We start from the raw sequence: 15,314 nt of genomic DNA, 5'->3' as shown, positions 1-15,314 counted from the left end.
CCTCCGCCCACCCCCTCGGCCGCCAGCTGGAACCCTGGGAACCCCAGCCCGCCCCGCCGAGTTTTCCTCCTCGCTCCTCGCCCTTCCCACGGCGCGTCCGGCCCAGACGGCCCCATTGTACAGAGGGGCAGAGCGAGGCCTCGAGCCGCAGCAGCCGGGTTAAGCGCCCGCGGACCTCGCTGGCAGGCCCGAGTTCGAGTCTCCTCCTCATCCACTTCCCAGCAAGTCACAGACTCTCTTAAGCTTCGATTTCTTCATCTGCAAAATGGGGTGGGATGATGATGATGATGATGATGATGATGATGATGATGACAGTGCCTGCTGCTTAGATTTGGTGATGAGGAGTAAGCATCTGTCCCAGGGCCCTTGAATTCTCCCACATTAGGCCTGATCATGACGGCCTAATTCAAGGCTTTGAGGTGATGACGGCTGTGTGCGAGTTCTGTTCTTGACTCTCAGATAATGACCTTGGTCAAGTCGGTATTTCCTCCTGAACCTCAGCTTTGGAGTGACACTAAGAAACTAGATGACTGTTAGGGTCTATATGTGTGTGTCCCCTCCCAAATTTATAGGCCCAAACCTAATCCTCAGTATGATGGTGTTAGGAGGTGGGGCCTTTGGGAAGTGATTGGGTCATGAGGACAGAGCCCTCACGAATGGGATTAGTGCCTCTGTCTCTCTGTATATATATACACACATACACACATATATATGTATGTATATATATAGGGACTAATATATAGGCATATACACACACACATATACACATATATACACACACACATATATATACATATACATATACACACACACATATATATTTGAGATGGAGTCTCACTCTGTTGCCCACCCAGGCTGGAGTGCAATGGCATGATCTCAGCTCACTGCAACCTCTACCTCCCAGGTTCAAGCAATTCTCCTGCCTCAGTCTCCCAAGCAGCTGGGATTTTAGGCACTCGCCACCACACCTGGCCAATTTTTGTATTTTTAGTAGAGACAGGATTTCGCCATGTTGGCCAGGCTGGTCTCAAACTCCTGACCTCAGATGATCTGCCTGTCTCACCCTTCCAAAGTGCTGGGATTGCAGGCGTGAGCCACCGTGCCCAGCCTAGTGCCCAAGAGGCCCCAGAGAGCTAGCTGCCTTGCTCCTTCCACCATGTGAGGACACAGCGAGAAGGGACTGTCTATGAGCCAGATAGGCCCAGAAACGTAAGGTCCAGAAAGAAGGCTCTTACCAAACACCCAACTTGCCTGTGCCTTGATCTAGGGCTTCCCAGCCTCCAGAACTGTGAGAAGAGAGTTTCTGTTGTGTGTAAGCCCCTCAGTCTAAGGTATGTTGTTACAGCAGCCCAGACTAAAATAGTGACCAAAGTTATTCCTGGTTAGATGACTCAGGGATTTGTCCATTTATTTATCAAACACTGTGCACTGAGTCAGCCTGTCTCCCCCACTAGACTATACATTACTTGAGAGTCCCTGCCCTCAATTAATGTACAGTCTAGTGGGGGAGACAGGCAAGGAACAGATAAACAGGAAAAATAAAAAAACAATAACTGTGGTAACTGCTAAGAAGGAAGCAAACAAATGTTGACGTTGGGAATGGTAGAGAGATCAACTTATAGCTGGTGGTCTAGGAAGCCTAGATCTGAAAGCCTAGATCTGAAAGGGGGAAAAACCTAGATCTGAAAGGGGAGGAATTAGAAGAGTGGAGATGGGGAGATGCAGAGAAACTAAGTTCTAAGCAGAGAGAACAGCATGTGCAAAAGCTCTGAGGCAATATTCAGCTTAAAGGAACTGGGGAGTAAGTGAAGAACTGAAAAAGACGAGTGTAGTTGTAAGGGTTAGAGTTGAGACCCAAGCCTTATCCACAGCCAATCTCCCTCCCCACACAGGTTAATCAGTCTTAGCAGAGAAAACCTGACCTAGGAGCCATCCTATCCCAACTTCTCATAAGTTTCTTCACATCCCCGACCTTCATTTGCTTATCACTAATTTGGGACTACTAATCCCCCCGAATAGTTCCATTACGCTACACAGCCCAGCAATCAAGTAAACCCTCTCTACAGGAGACGGTCTGGATGGTTTTAGTATCATGACTCCAGATGTGAATTAAGGAGAGAACAGACTTGATGTCCAGTACTGAATTCCACTGAGAGTTGGGGGATCACAGCTTGAAGGTTTTAGAGTCCCAGGTTGCCATGAGACAGAATTGACATGACAGCCAGCATTCTGGGGTTGCAGGCAATAGAAATGGGTTCTGAGTTAATTAAGCAGAAAAGAATGGATCGGCAGTCAGAGAATCAATGAGGAGGCTGGGGTCTATCCTCTGGAAAGCACTGGAGTAAGTAGGATGCTCCAGCGGTCTCGTTATCAGGAAAGAGTTGGAAATGTTTGAACACATGGAATTACATTAAGACAAACAAACACACCAAAGTAGAACTTTATATGTTTCAGGTACTTTTCTAAGTATATAACAGTTATGAAGAAGATTCTGTTGTTGTCCTCACTTTACAGATGAAAAACTGAGGCACCGAGAGGGTATGTAGCCTGCCCAATGTCAGACAGCTAGTAAACTGTGGATTTCCAAATTGGACACAGCTATCTAATTCCGTAAGTTATGTTATTAACCACTTTGCTATGCTACCTGAATAAATCCCAACCATTCTCTCTGCCCTCGTGTTCCTCACTGATGGACTCAGAACCTTAAAAGAGCCAGGCATGGTGGCACGCTCCTGTAATCCCAGCTACTTAGGAGGCCAAGGTGGGAGGATCACTTGAGCCCAGGAGTTCGAGGCTGCAGTGAGCTATGATTCACCATTGCACTCCAACCTGGGAGACAGAGTGAGAACCCGTCTCTAAAAAACAAACAAACAAAATAAAGCCTTTATAGAGAAATTCTAACTGGGTCATGTGCCCAGGGCCTCACTAAGACTGTACCTGCACTTATCAGGAATAGTTGGTCACCCAAAAGGAAATTAAATTGCATAAAAAGGAGAAGAAATGAATATGAAATTGTCCATAAACAAGTGCAATTACAGACTGGGCACAGTGGCTCATGCCTGTAATCCCAGCACTTTGGGAGGCCGAGGCGGGCAGATTGCCTGAGCTCAGGAGTTTGAGACTAGCCCGGGCAACATGGCAAAACCTTGTCTCTACTAAAAATGCAAAAAATTAACCAGGCATGGTGGCACACACTTGTAATCCCAGCTACTGGGAGGTTGAGGCAGGAGAATCACTTGAACTTGGGAGGTGGAGGTTGCAGTGAGCTGAGATTCACACCACTACACTCCAGCCTGGGTGACAGAGTGAGACTCTGTCTCAAAACAACAACAACAACAAAAAGGTGCAATTACAGTCTACCCCTTGGGCCTCTCAACATACTTTATATCTTTGTTCACAGGCATGTTCTTCCAAAATTTTTCTCTACTGACATGGTATAGCAATTCCATATGCAGCCAACAATGTGCACACACACACACACACACACATACACCCCTATGGTTTGTAGTCATACTGTGTATGACCTCAGGGAGGTTCACTTTTCTGAGCTTCAGATTCACCTTTTGTAAAAGAGAGAGAATCATACTTCCTCATTGGACTGTGGTGGAGAATAAGTTAATGACTGTGAAGTGCTTTGCACTGTGTCTGGTACGTAGAATTAACATGCATCTTATAAAATAGTGCTGTTATTCCAAAAAATAGGGAGGAGGGAATACTTCCAAACTCATTCTATGAGGTCAGTATTACCAAAACCAGACAAAGACACATCTAAAAAAGAAAACTACAGGCCAATATCTCTTATGAATATGCATGCAAAAATTCTCAACAAAATACTAGCAAACTGAAATCAGCAATACATTAAAAAGATCATTCATCATGACTAAGTGGGATTTCTCTCTGTGATGCAAGGATGGTTCAACATATGCAAATCAATCCATTCTGTTGATGTAATACATCACATCAACAGAATGAAGGACAAAAACCATAGGGTCATTTCAATTGATACTGAAAATGCATTTGATAAAAGTCAACTTCCGCTCGTGATTAAAAACCCTCAAAAAACCAGGTATAGAAGGAAAATATCTCAACATAATAAAAGCCATGTACAACAGACCTATAGCTAGTATCATACAGAATGGGGAAAAATTGAAAGCCTTTCCTCTAAGATCTGGAACACAACAAGGATGACCACTTTCGTCACTGTTTTTCAACATAGTACTGGAAGTCCTAGATAGAGCAATCAGGCAACAGGAAGAAATAAAGGGCATCCAAATTGGAAAGGTAGAAGTCAAAATATACTTGTTTGCAGATGACATAATCTTATATTTAAGAAAGCCTAAAGACTCCACCACAAAACTATTAGAACTGATAAACAAATTCAGTAAGATTGCAGGATACAAAATCAACATATGAAAATCAGCAGAATTTCTATATGCCACCAGTGAACAATCTGAAAAAGAAATTTAAAAAGTAATCCCATTTAAAATAGCTAAAAATAAAATTAAATACCTAGGAACTAATTTAACCAAAGACATACAAGATCTCTATAATGAAAACTATAAAATACAAAATGAAAGAAATTGAAGAGGACACCAAACAATGGAAAGATACTCCCAAAGCAATATACAGATTCAATGCAATCCCTATCAAAATACCATTGACATTCTTCAAGGGAATAGAAAAAACAATCCTAAAATTTATGTGGAACCACAAAAGACCCAGAATGGTCAAAACTATTCTAAACCAAAAGAAGAGTGGAGTAATCACATTACCTGACTTCAAATTATACTTCAGAGCTATAGTAACCAAAACAGCATGTTACTGACATAAAAACAAATACATAGAACAATGGAACAGAATAGAGAACCCAGAAAGAATTCTGCTTACCTACAATGAACTCATTTTTGACAAAGGTGCCAAGAACATACATGAGGGAAAAGATAGTCCAATAAATGGTGCTGGGAAAACTGGATATCCATATGCAGAAAAATGAAACTAGACCCCTATCTCTTGCCATATACAAAAATCAAATCAAAATGAATTAAAGACTTGAATCTAAGACTTTAAACTGTGAAACCACAACAATAAAACATTGGGGAAACTCTTCAGGACTTTGTTCTGGGCAAAAATTTCTTGAGTAATACCCAACAAGCACAGGCAACCAAAGCAAAGATGGACAAATGAGATCACATCAAGTTAAAAAGCTCTTGCACAGCAAAGAAAACAATCAACAAAGTGAAAAGACAACACACAGAATGGGAGAAAATATTTGCAAACTATCCATCTGACAAGGGATTAACAACCAGAACATATAAGAAGCTAAGACAACTGTAAAGGACAAAATCTAACAATTTGATTTTAAAACATGCAAAAAAATTTGAATAGATATTTCTCAAAAGAAGATGGCATACAAATGGCAAACAGGTATATGAAAAGGTGCTTAACATCACTGATCATCAGAGAAATGCAAATCAAAACTACAATGAGGTATCATCTCACCCCAGTGAGCATGGCTTTTATCCAAAAGACAGGCATTAACAAATGCCAGCAAGGATGTGGAGAAAAAGGAACATTCTCGGTGGGAATGTAAAGTAGTACAACCACTATGGAGAACAGCTGGAAGGTTCCTTAAAAAACCAAACATAGATCTACCATATGACCCAGCAATCCCACTACTAGGTCTATACCCAAAAGACAGGAAGTCAGTACATGGAAGAGATCATCTGCACTCCCATGTTTGTTGCGGCACTCTTCACAATAGCCAAAGTTTGGAAGCAGCCTAAGTGTCCATCAACAGATGAGTGGATAAAGAAAATGTGGTACTTACACACAATGGAGTACTGCTCAGCCATAGAAAAAGGATGAGATGTTGTTATTTGCAACAACATAGATGGAACTGGAGGTCAGTATGCAAAGGGAAATAAGCCAGACACAGAAAGACAAACATCACATGCTACACTTATGTGTGGGATCTAAAAATCAAAGCAATTGAATGAATGGAGACAGAGAGTAGAAGGATGTTTACCAGAGGCTAGGAAGGGTAGTGGTGGGAGGGTGGAGGTGGGGGTGGGGTGGGGTTGGTTGATAGGTACAAAAAAAATAGTAAGAATGAATAAGACCTAGTATTTGGTAGCACAGCAGGATAACTATAGCAAATAATAATTTAACTGCATTTAAAAATATCTAACTGTATAATTGGATTGTTTGCAACACAAAGGACAAATGCCTGAGGGGATGGATACCCCCATTCTTCATTATGTGATTATTATACATCGAATGCCTGTATCAAAACATCTGATGTGCTCCATAAATATATACACCTACTATGTACCCACAGAAATAAAAATAAAAACAGAATAAAATAGTGTTGTGTTAGGGGCTAGGGGTTGTGAATTCACCCTTCAAATACACAGGCTTAACTGCTGGACTGGACTTGGTTCATCTCTCTGGGAATTTCCAGTGGATCTTCCAAGGACTTCAAGTATTCACTTCCTCCCTCTCTCTCTCTCTCTCTCTGGCAAACAAATAACTGAATCATGTGCCAATTGCCACACTAAATTTTGAGAAATAACAAAATCCATCACTGGTCTTACATATATGGTGGAGTGAGAAAATGGGGAAGGACTGTGGAAATGGGCTCTGCTACTGGTTCACTGTGCAGCTCTCTGCATGGGGCCACAGTTTCCTCAGCATAAAATGGTGATTATATAGTCTCTCCTTGTAAGGCTCTTGTAAGAATCCAGTGAAAGAATGCACTGAAAGCGTTTAACACAATGCTTGGCATATAACAGGTTCTCAGCAAATGGAAGCTCTGCCTGTGGTTTTGAGATTCCCAGGCCCAAGTGCCAGGACACCTCACCAGGGGACAGGCTTACTTGGGGGAAGGGAGTTGCCTAATTTAAGCAGGATGTCGCGGGATTCAGAATGCATTCATTCAATCGTTTAATAAAAATTTATTTGCTCCTACTATGAGGATGCTAAATACTTGGCATGTGTGCATATACTCACCCCTCCCATACCCATGACAGACATGACTAATCCATATTGGAAATTTCTGCTAAACCTAGAAACTGCCCCAGAGTCCTCCTCAACAGGAAGTGCAGGCAGCTGCTACCAATCAATACATTTTTGACATGAAGACGATGCTTATTCACCATCTGAAGTTCACAGTGTGTAAGGAAATGGGCTCCAGAGGCAGAAGGCTCCAGAGACAGAAGGCTTGGGTTTGCATTTTGCCATAGGCCCTTATGATAATGTATACGCACTAAGAGAGCGTATCAACCATAGAGTCCACTGAGATCTCCCTTCAAGATAGATTGTGTGAGCTGCAGATATCTTCAGGATCTGCTTCAGGTTTTGAGCTGAGGCCACCTGCTTCCTGGGCAGCTTGCAGCTAAGCACACTGTGAATGAGGGTTCATTATTTCTGCCTAATATAGGATTTCTGTATGAATAATCTTTGTGCCAGAGTCCTCTGTTGGGCTGTCCAAGACTGTCTAAGAGATGCACCACAGTCTGAAGCTCTTTCTACCCAATCCTTCTTCCTTCCCCGTCTTCTTTCATAGACCTGCATCAACATCCAAAGTCTCCCATTTTTTCTCCTGCTCCCTCTCCCCATTATCCTTTGCAGGCATTACCCCCATGCATCTCTTGGCATTCTTAACTCTGTCTTTGGCCTCTGTTTCTCAGAGGACACAGGTGACATTAGCTGTGAGCTGCAGAAGACTGGGCTGGAAAGGAGTGATCCTCATCTTCTCTAATGGGGAGAATAGGGGTGGCACAGAGATTATTGTGAGTGCTAGGGGCAAAGAATGACCCAGGACAGGGAGGCTGAAGGGCACCTCCCTCAGCATGAAATTGGCCTTCCCCATCAAGGACTTTTATTTTTATTTTTGAGACAGAGTTTTTGCTCTTGTTGCCCAAGCTAGAGTGCAATGGTGTGGTCTCGGCTCACTGCAACCTCTGCCTCCCAGGTTCAAGTGATTCTCCTGCCTCAGCCTCCCGAGTAGCTGGGATTACAGGTACCCACCACCACGCCCAGCTAATTTTTGTATTTTTAGTAGAGACGGGGTTTCACCGTGTTGGCCAGGCTGGGCTCGACCTGACCTCAGGTGATCCACTCACCTTGGTCTCAAAGTGCTGGGATGACAGGCATGAGCCACTGTGCCTGGCCAAGGACTCTTGATTGCAAATGATAGAAGCTCAACTCAATCTCAAAGTAAAAAGGGACTTTAAGCGCCTTATAACAGAGAAGTGGTGCAGGAGCTCTGTCATCATTCTAATAGCTTCTTCCCTATGACTAGAGAAGTTGGCCTCCAGGCCTATAAGGTCTCAAGCTGGCAATCCTAATATAGAGACATCATCAAAATAGTAATCGGGAAGACCCTGATTGGCTTTGCTTGGGTCACATGTCAATTCTTGAACCAATCACTGTGACCAAGGTAATGAAAATATTCTGATTGGCTGGAATAGATTCTATGCCCACCCTTGGGTGGAAGCACATGATGATGGCTCTACCAGGGCTGCATGGAGAGAGGAGAAGCTCTCCAAAACAAACAGAAGGAGGGGGATGGGAACACAAGGTAAACAACAAAACCTTTGGTGATCATTACCCACTTCAGAAACACTGAGGAGGAAAAAGACAAAAAAAGACAGCTTCTTCTCTCAATGACCTCCTCTTTTCACAGGGGAAAATCTGATGTTTAAATGTTTCCTGATCAGGTCCTAGGACGGGCTTTGGAGAGTGACCTGTGGGTACATTAGGGACCTCAGACACTGTCTCACCCTTTCCTAGGGTGCCCACAGTCTTGGTGGGAAGGATGAGATGGAAATGACCTATGGGAATAAAACCTCTTAGAGCTCCTAAAAAAGACTGAAAACTTACCTTGTTTAACCATCCTGATTTATGCCAGGGAGCTTCACGTAGGGAGGCATGACTCACATTGTCACACTGTCCAGCCAGGACAACAATCTGTTATACTTCATCTGCCCCTAAAATGGCCTCCTGATGGAGAAACCTGTGATATATAAGCAGAGACCTTGGAATTCAGGTCCCTCTGTGCCCACTAACTCCTTGAGACATCTTGGGGGTTTGCCCGAATTCTCAGAACCTCAGTTTTCTAACCTGTAAAATGGAACCCATAACCTCTGCTTTGCCTCTTGCCCCTGTCTGCTGTGAGGCAACAACACATGCATATGTCACATCTCCCTAGGGATGGAGGTCACGAGATGCATTTATTGAGTGTCCAGTCTGTGCCAGAGACAGCGTGCTGGATGCTGGCCGTATCAGGGTGAACATGACAGACAGCCCCTGCCTTCATGTAGCTCACAGTCTAGAAGACAGTCAGATGTTAATAATGAATGCCTCATACAAATGGTAGTAAGGTCTTAAAGGGAAAAAAAAAGCACAAATCAGTGGAACCCAGTGGAGGTCCAGGAGGGTGGCCCAGAGGGCTTAAGCTGAGATTCAAAGAGAAAACATAAGAAGTCAGGGAAGGTTGGACTCAGTGGCTCACGCCTGCAATTCCAGCACTTTGGGAGGCCGAGGCAGGCAGATCACAAGGTCAGGAGATAGAGACCATCCTGGCCAACATGATGAAACCCTGTCTTTAGTAAAAATACAAAAATTAGCTGGGTGTGGTGGCGCATGCCTGTAATCCCAGCTACTCGGGAAGCTGAGGCAGGAAAATCGCTTGAACCAGAGAGTCGGAGGTTGCAGTGAGCCGAGATCACGCCACTGCACTCCAGCCTGGCGACAGAGCGAGACTCTGTCTCAAAACAAACAAACAAAAAGAAGTCAGAGAAAAGCATTACAGTCAGAGGGAACAGCACATGCAAAAGGCCTGTAGCAGGACAGCATGTTGGAGGCAGAAAAAAGCCAGAGAGTGATGGGACAGGGACACAAGAGGAGGTGGGAGGCATGGGCAAGGCTCTGTATACCAGAGAGTTTGAATTTTCTCCTTACAGTCATGAAAACCCATGGGAAGGAATTCAGGAGGGAGTAATGTGATCAGATTAGGTTTTTCTTGCCCCCACCTCCCTTCAAAAGGTTCCTCCAGTGCTGGGTGGAGGAGACTATGGGAGGGGCAGGGGCTGCAGGGAGACCCACTAGCAAGGGGGCTGACATGAGGGGCTGGAGAAAAGTTGGGCTCCAAGGGTGGTGGAAGCCAAAAGTCAGGGCTCTGGGGGGACTTGGGGCTGCAGACTCCAAGGCAGGGGGGCACCGAGGGCTGTGCAGCTCCCCCAGCACATCCCGGAGCCTCTGGAGAAGTCCTGCACCTCTGGAGTTTCTCTTTCCCTCCCAGTCCAGCCCTTTCTTGTTATTGTAGGACAGACTCCATCGATGACTCATTCAGGATTTGGGTTTCTTGTTCCAGCAGTCTCCCTTCCCCTGATTACTTTGGGCTTCTCTGTGGGGGCCTGCAGGCCTCGCCCCTCATCATCTGGGGAGGCAGCCAAGAACCTTGGTGGCTGGGTGAGCTCTGTGGAGGAAGGAGCCGGGACCCTGCCAGCTTCAGGTCCCACCCATGCTTTCCTGCCTCTGGTTTTGCTCTCCTCTTTCCCCCACCAGGGGACCCCTGTTCTGCAAGTCCTGTTCCTCCTTCCAGGAGCGCCTCCCTTGGGAAGCCCTGCCAGGTGGCCAGAGGCAATCTTCTCCACCCTGTCTTTTTATTCAACCCCCAGGAGCCCACCTTCTGGTGAGTGAGGCAGGGGTGCACTGATGGAACTGTGGACACAAATATGGTAGGAACCTAGAGGAGGGAACCAATAGAACCCCTAGAGATTGGGTCAGACAAGGTTTTCCAGAGGAAGGGACATGTACACCTAGGTTTTGAAGGAGAAATAGAAGTTCATCGTGGGGAGAAAAATAAGAAGACGTTCCAAGCCAAAGAAACAGCGTGTGCAGGGGGTGATTGCAAGTTATTTCTGTAATGTGTGAAAGGGGTCCAGTGCATGCAAATGTTTATTGAATGAATCAATGTTTGTGGGAACATTGAGAAATTTGGTGTGGCTGCATCAGAGCTTGCAAACTGCCAGTGGATAGGCCAAATCAGGCAAAGAGAAGGTAAAAAAAAAAAAAAGCAAAGAAAAAACCATGAAAATGGAATTAATTGTCAACATCTAAAAGCTGGGAGGCTTCACAGACACTCCGGAACTGGGCAGCAGCCTCTGCCTTTATCTAGGCACATGCTATCCAGCTCACCAGAGTCCCCACCTGGCTCAGTTCACTCATTCATACTACTTCCTGAACCCTGTGGACATTTGAATTTGCACTCCTACCTAGATGTTATACTCCTCAAGGTTCTGGACTGTGAGCTATTCACAGGGCCAGGCACACAGCAGGTGCCCAATAAATCTTTGTTGGCTAAGTGGATAGATGGTGTGATGATTTTAAAATATGTCCCCAAATTTCTTAACACTCCGGAGCCCCCTTCAGTGTGGACTGAACTCAGAGACTCCCCCGTAAACAGCCAAATGTAGAAGTAATAACTTGTGATTTTCAGAGACTAGGTCACAAAAGACACTGTGGCTTCTGCCTGGCTGTTTCTTGGATTGCTTGCTATGGGGAAAGCCAGCTGCCATGTTGTTAGGATACTCAAACAGCCCTGTGGAAACACCCAGCTTGCGAGGAACTGAGGCGTCTTGCCAATGGCCGGCACCAACTTGCCAACCATGTGAGTGAGTCACCTCGGAAACGGCTTCTCCAGCCCTGTCTGGCCTTAGATGATCGCAGCCCCAGCTGACAGCTTGACTGCATCCTCATGAGAGACCCTGAGTTACAACCACCCACTGAGGCTGCTTCCAAACACCTGATCCACAGAAACTGTGTGAAACAATAAATGTTTATTGTTGTCTCAGATGCTGAGTTGTGAAATAATTTGTTATGTTATGCATCAATAGATAACTAATATGGGTGGATGACTGGATAGTTGGATGACTGGATGGATTTACACAGAGTGCACTAGGTAACGGGGGAAGTCCCACTGGAAAAGTGAGGGTCAGAGCCTGGAGAGCCAGAAGAGGTTTGTAATCCCTGGTCATCTCTAAGCTTTAAGGAGGTTATTCAGGCAGCCAGAGGAAGAGAGAGTTAGTGAGTTTTGAAGCCAAGAGGTCATCAGAGGCTAGACCACTCATCCTGGGGAGACAGGCTGCCCTGTGTCTTCAAATCCAGCTTCCTCAAGCAGCAGTCCATACTAGTCCTTCCTACCCTGAGGTCCTGGCTCCATCATTCCTTGGCCCCAGCTGGCCCTCGGAATTGTGAAGGAGGTCAAGACTTCAGCATTTTTCAGAAGCCAAGTCATCCTCCTCACTCAGAGTCTTCTTTGTGTGGAGGAAGCAGTTTCTCAGCTGGTGGGGGACTCAGGGCAGGGTCAGTAGCCTGCAGAACCAGAGGAGGGTATTGAGAAGCTGGGACCCTCTGTGGAGACCCTCCTGGCCCCAAAGGCATGGTGGAGAGCCACAGCCACCAAACATCCATAGGATTAGGTCAGCCCTAAGATCCAGTGTATTGGAGTTGTTTGAAATGACCTAACACATGTCCTCGGGAAACATATGTACAATGGGCCTGGCACATACGAGAATTTTTTAAGTAAATCAAAACTGCACTGAAATGCCATTTTTCATCAATCACATTGACAAAATTTCAAAAGCTTGACAATACCTGCTGGTGAGGCTTTGAGCAAATAGCTACTCTTATAAATTGTCAGTAATGCCTGTTGGCAATAAACCTAGGAAGGAATTTGTAATATAGACCAAAACAGCATATGTATTTACTCTTTGACCCAGGATATTTACTTCTAGGATTTATCCTAAAGATGTAATTCCACAAATATGAAAAATGTATATGCAAGGTTATTTATTGAGGAATTATTTATAATACAAAATGTTGAAAATACCCTAATGCCCATCTGTAGAAAACTGGATGAATAAACTATGGTACCACATGAGAGAATGTTATGCAGCTGTGAAGGCAAGAAGGAAGATCTCTATAAACATACAGGGAGTGATTTCCAGCATATATTGTTAAACAACAAAATAAGATAAAAGCAAAATAAAGGACTACCTATACTAAGCAAACCTTTAAGAAAATAAAAAAGAAACATTTATGTATTTACATACATATTTAAATAATTATGTAAAAGAAACCCAGGAAGGATAAATCAGAAACTTATTGCAAATGGTTACTCTTAAGGAGTTACTGGGAATATCAATGGAGAAGAAAGAGACGGGAGTGAGATTCCTCTGAATATATTTGTACAGGATTTTTGACTTTTTAACTATGCAAATATTTTACATTCTCAAAAATAAAATTAAATAAAAAGATAAAAATGTAAACTGTAAACTTGTAAACAAAGAAAAGAGATGAGCTTAACTGAATGTCAAATAATAATATAGCCACACAAAGAAAATAAATAAGTTTAACCACAGGTGTCTAGGTATTTAGTGTTATAATTCTAAAACTACTATCTCTGTGTTGTATGATGGAAGAAATGAGTAAACGTGCTGATGTTTTGGGACTCAGCGTTCTCACTATGGGGAAAGGAAGTAAAAAACGTGGAGTGGAGGAAGGATCTGTGGCTATGGCTATGAGTGTTCATTGGAGACATTGATATGAACAGACCAGGGAAATGCAACATATCTATAGCAATTAGCACGCTCAGGGTCCAGATCTTGTCTCCTAAATGCCTTCCCCACTAAACAGAACTAGTGTCCTTAGAGAAATGGCTGATTCCAGGATTGGGCAGGGAAAGTGCACGGTGAACCTGAAGCATCTCATGTCAAAATGCAAGGAAACACTCAATGAATGATGAGGCCAAGTCTAAAGGAGCCAACTTAAAGGGGCTCCCACTAGCCAAAGTCCAGACAATTTGATTCTCAAGAGAAGAGTGATGAGGTTTCTCACCGTTGGAGTAAGAGATTACCAACAAGCAAGGGGCTGGAATGATCCATGTGGCAATGGATTTGAGTTGGAGACATTAGCCTCCCAATGCAGACAGGTAAGTTGATAGTTGCATACAGAAATGTTTATAGGTATGTGTATATACAAAAGTTCGTATATACATATATTTCCTTGTTCTATCAGCTAAGAGTACTTAGAAGCATCGATATTGTGGTAGTAATAAGCACACTTAACATCCAGATTTTGGTGTCTGATTACATTCTCCAGTAAAAGAAAACAGGGATCCCTGGAGAAATGGCTGATTCAGGCTGGACATGGTGACTTATGCCTATAATCCCAACACATTAGGAGTCTGAGGCAGGTGGATTGCTTGAGCCCAGGAGTTGAGGCCAGCCTGATCAACATGACGAAACCCTGTCTCTACAAAAAATAAAAAAATCAGCTGGGCATGGTGGCAGGTGCCTGTAGTCCCAGCTGCTCAGGAAGATGACATGGGAGGATGGCTTGAGCCTGGGAGGCAGAGGTTGCAGTGAGCTGAGATCACACCACTACACTCCAGCCTGGGCAACAGAGCGAGATCTGTCTTAGAGAGAGAAAGAGAGAGAGAGACATTTAGAGAGAAATGGCTGATTCAAGCAAGGACTGGGTTAGAAAATGTACAATGTACAAGATGAGCCTGGAGCATCGTACAATGACAGAAGGTAAGAAAATGCCTAAAACATCAGAGAAATCCACAATGATGGAAGGATGTGAAAGGGACACAGAAAACAACTGAAAGAGCTTCTAATGACCAAAGCTGGATGGAACAACTTGAACAAGAAAATAAAGCATACGCTGATATAAATAAATAAGGGCATAAATAAACAGTCACATGTCCCTTATTGACAGGGATACGTTCCGATAAATGCATTGTTACGGGGATATGTTCTGATAAATGCACTGTTAGGCAGTTTCGTCATAGTGTGAACGTCAGTGTACTTACACAAACCTAGGTGGTATAGCCAGCTACACATCTAGGCTATATGGTATAGCCTACTACTTCTAGGCTACAAACCTGTACACTGTGTTATTGTACTGAATACTGTAGGCAGTTGTAACATAACGGTAAGTATTTGTGTATCTAAACATACAAAAGGAACCGTAAAAATACACTTACCATGAATGAAGCTTGCAAGACTGGAAGTTGCTCTGGGCGAGTCAGTGAGTGAGTTGTGAGTGAATTTGAAGGCCTAGTACATTACTGTACCCTACCGTAAACTTTATAAACGTTGTACATTTAGACTACATGGAATTTATAAAAATATTTTTCTTTTTCTTTCTTTTTTTTTTTTTTGAGACAGAGTTTTGCTTTTGTCACCCATGCTGGAGTGCAGTGGCACAATCTTGGCTCAACTGCAACCTCTGCCTCCCGGGTT

The 15,314-nt window shown here is 43.9% G+C and overlaps 1 long non-coding RNA gene across 1 annotated transcript in view; it reads left to right on the top strand.

Moving 5' to 3' along the window:
• Window positions 1-15,314, top strand: part of LOC105502508 — a 29,082-nt gene that overhangs the window by 776 nt on the left and 12,992 nt on the right. The gene's annotated exons all lie outside the window — the stretch shown is intronic.

Source organism: Colobus angolensis, unplaced genomic scaffold (assembly GCF_000951035.1).
Source record: "Colobus angolensis palliatus isolate OR3802 unplaced genomic scaffold, Cang.pa_1.0 Scaffold8, whole genome shotgun sequence".
Lineage (NCBI taxonomy): Eukaryota > Metazoa > Chordata > Mammalia > Primates > Cercopithecidae > Colobus > Colobus angolensis.
The sequence above is the reverse complement of the archived record's forward strand: the minus strand, read 5'-3'. Positions and strand labels throughout refer to the sequence as shown.